Below are 4,060 nucleotides of genomic sequence, written 5' to 3' on the forward strand. Positions count from 1 at the left end.
GTAAAAGTCCAGTAACTAATACCTGCCTGATGACTACTAACATAACTCGCCTAGTAACTACTCCTACCTGCAGGCTCCTCCCCACCCGGCACCCAAGGAGTAACCTAATGAGGTTCAGCAAGGGTAAGTGCAGAGTCCTTCATCTGGGAAGGAAGAATAAACTGCAGCAGGACAGGTTGGGAGGGGATCTGCTGGAGAGCAGCCCCAGGGAGAAGGAGCTGGGAGTGCTGGTGGGCAGCAAGTTCTGCATGGCACAGCAATGTGCCCTGGGGGCCAAGAAGGCCAAGGGGGTCCTGGGGGGCATTCAGAGGAGTGTGGCCAGCAGAGCCAGGGAGGTTCTCCTCCCCCTCTGCCCTGCCCTGCCCTGCTGAGACCTCCCCTGGAATATTGCATCCAGGTCTGGGCTCCCCAGTTCAGGAGGGGCAGGGATCTGCTGGAGAGGGTCCAAGGGAGGGCTCCAAGGATGCTGAAGGGCCTGGAGCACTGCCTGGGGAGGAGAGGCTGAGAGCCCTGGGGCTGTTTAGTCTGGAGAGGAGAAGGCTGAGAGGGGATTTAATAAATGTTTATAAATATCTGAGGGCTTGGGGGTCAAGAGGGAGGGGACAGGCTCTGCTCAGTTGTACCCTGTGATAGGACAAGAGGCAATGGATGGAAACACCAGCACAGGAGGTGTGAGGGTCCCAGAGCCCTGGAGCAGGCTGCCCAGAGAGGTTGTGGAGTCTCCTTCTCTGGAGCCTTTCCAGCCCTGTCTGGATGTGTTCCTGTGTGACCTGTGCTGAATTCTCTGTCCTGCTCTGGCTGGGGGGGTTGGAGTCGATGATCTTTGGAGGTCCCTTCCAACCCCTAACATCCTGTGAGCCTGTTTAAACACCCCAGAATACCCCCAGCTGCTGCTGATCCACCAGCCAGGCCTCCCCTCCACCACACCATTGATCCATTCCTTCTCAGGGTCAACTTCCCCTCATCCTCAATGCAGGTCCCCAGAAGAATAAGGGGTGTAATTTCAGTCCAGTGTTCCCCAGTCACCCCAAAAGGGGGTTTACAGGAGGCAGGGCCCATCCTTACCCTGCACACCATCACAGTGAACATGTAAAGCTGAATTACAATGACAGGACAAGTCTGAGGGGCACCCACCTGGGACAATTAGCTTTTCCCTTCTGCTTTTTTTTTTTTTTTTTTTTTTTTCCCTCCCTCTGTCTAATTCACAGCTGACCTAGGTACTGCTTGCCCCTGTGCAAAGCTGCTGTGACTAAGTTTGGCAACACTGTGCTTTGTGTAAATGTTTAGAAGGCAGCAGGGGGTTGCTTTGTTCTCCTGACAGCATGACAGGGCCACTTGGCCCTCCAGCCCAACATCTATCCTCAGAGCTGTCAGTTCCTCCAAATTGAAGCTGGCTAGCTTGCAATCTTCTCTAACCTCAGCTGAGATCCTGGTGCTCCAGGAACAGTGTGAGCTCTAGGAGGGATTTGTGAGTCATAAATCAGTAGGTTGGTTTGGGGGGAACTAGACCAAGCAGAAGTACTCTTGCACCTAGCCCAGTGCAAGCCTGACTTGTTGTGGCTGAAGGTGAGCTAACACTAACCCCTGCTCTTGAAATACATAAGCCCAGGTGGTAGTGCCAGACAATGTCTTGGACTGTGTCCAAATGCTGAGGGCAGCAGGTACTGAGCTTTGGCCTTTTTCTTGTGCCCCTGTACTTGGCCCTGGTGAGGCCACAACTTGAATACTGTGTTCAGTTCTGGGCCCCACAGTATAGGAAAGACATTAAGGTGCTAGAGGGTGTCCAGAGGGTCCCAGCAAGGCTGGGAAGGGGTTTGGAGGGCAGGTTGTACGAGGACCATACATACCCAGAAGGTGCTCACAGCCAGGAGAAGTAAACCTGGGTAACAGATGAGATAACAGCATCCTGACAGCAGGTATCACACAAACAAAGCATTACAATTAAAGCTGCAATTCCTTGCAGGTGCTAAGTGCCAGCAGTGGCTTTCCTACCCTGCACAGTCTAAATGCTGGAAGGTTTGTGCTGATGGCTCTGTGTCAGCTCTGGCCCCTCTCCCAAGAGGTGGAGGAGTTGTTTGGGGCAGATTGCTCATAGCCACATGCACACCCTGTCACCCTGAATTTATGGAGCTGTGGAGCTGGGTTGTTTCTGCTTGGCACACACGGACAAGCTGCAGCACAGGCTGTTCGTGCTGGAACCCTATACCATGCTTCATGTGCAGGCAAGGAGAAGTGCCAGGAGCTTCTGATACTGAGCCGTTCTGTGACTGTCCTGAAGAGCACCACTGAGGCTTCCCACTGCCTTGGCAAGGGAAAGCATTTCTGTTGAGTCCAGGGGTGGAGAGGAATGAGACTCTTATTTCTCTGCACCTCACGTTCCCTGTTCAAACAGGCAGGGGTGTCACACACAGAGGTGTGTGAAAGGGTTTGCAAAGATTGGTACCTGTGCAGTGCTTAGACATCAGGAGGAAATAGCATCAGCTTTTCTAGTGGTAGGAGGCTGAGATTAGCAGGAACCAGCCCCACGAAGCACTATGAAATGATAAAAAGATGCTGGACAATGATCTGGGCTGGGTTTGGCTGGCACAGCAAGGTTCACTGTTATACATGCAGGCCTGCCCTTGCATCTCACAGAATGAGAGTCACAGACTGGTAGGGTTGGAAGAGACCTCTGCAGATCATCCACTCATAGAATCACGGAATGGTCTGGGTTGAAAGAGACCTCCAAAGCTCATCCAGTCCAATCCCCTGCATGCAGCAAGGACATCCTCCACTAGATCAGGTTGCCCAGAGCCCTGTCCAGCCTCACCTTGAATAGTTCCAGGGATGTGGCCTCAACCACTTCCCTGGGCAACCTGTTGCAGTGTTCCAGCAGCTTGCTTTCCAGCAATTTCCAATCTCAATCTGTTCTGCTCTAGTTTGAAACCATTGCCCCTGGTCCTGTCCCTGCAAGTCTTTGCACACAGTCTCTTTCTACCCTTCTTGTAGCCCCTTTCAGGTACTGGAAGGTTGCTATTAAGTCTCCCTGGAGCCTTCTCTTCTCCAGGCTGAACACCCCCAGCTCCCTCAGCCTGTCCTCATAGCAGCCCAACCCTCCTGCTAAAGCAGGGGCACCCACAGCAGGTTGCCCAGGATTGCAATGTCCAGGTGGATTTGGAATGACTCTGGAGGAGACTCCACAGCCTCTCAGGGCAGCCTGTGAGCTTGTGTCCCCAAACCTGTACTGGCTGCTGGGAGCAAAGAGCAAAGCCAGGGCCTGGCTTCTCACAGCTTTAATCTGTCTGGGGGACTTTACTTTTCACTCACATGGCTCAGATTGCCCTATCTCTTCCATGGCTGAGCCCTGGAGGTGGGGAGAGCTCTCAAGTGCAGGACCCTTTCAAGGAGGTTTAGTGCATCCCAGACTGTACAAGTATCTAAGGTGTCCTTCTTGCTTCCATAGCCCATACTGAACTGCTGCTGTCCTTCCACCTCCCTCCGTGCTGCTCTGTGGACCCACAGCTGTCAGCATTTGGGAAGTGACTCTCTTTTTCCAGGCTCTGGTGATGTTGGAGGATGCTGAGAATCTCAGGGTGTGTGTTTTGCAGTTATCCCTGCCTCTAAACACACTGCCTATCTCCTGGAGGGTAAAAATAAAGCAGCATTGTTTAATTTCTGGAAAAAGCCAGATGACAGTGGAAGGGTCAGAACTATCCATAGCAGCCCTCCCAGCCCACTCTCTCAGCTGTTGCTTCCTGAGAGACAGAAGCATGTGACTGCTAAAAATACCCTGCAAAGAGAAAACCTTCCCTCTCCAATGGGAGAGTATAAATTAATCCCAGCCAGAACGTACACAGCTGCCTGGGGCTGAGAGAAGCCACCCCAAAGGTGGCTTTCGGGCAGGGGGTTCTTCACGAAGCAGTAGCCCCAGCACAGTTCTGGGATCTTTGCCTCCTGCCTCTGCTGCTCTCACTCCCTTCCCTTCTATGGGAAGTGGTGTGGTGGGGGTGGGGACAGGCCAGGCTGTTTGTCAGCGAGGCACTGTGGCAGGGCAAAGCTGACAGGAGTGACAGTGACACTT

This window comes from Indicator indicator, chromosome 23 (assembly GCF_027791375.1).
Source record: "Indicator indicator isolate 239-I01 chromosome 23, UM_Iind_1.1, whole genome shotgun sequence".
Taxonomy (NCBI): Eukaryota; Metazoa; Chordata; class Aves; order Piciformes; family Indicatoridae; genus Indicator; species Indicator indicator.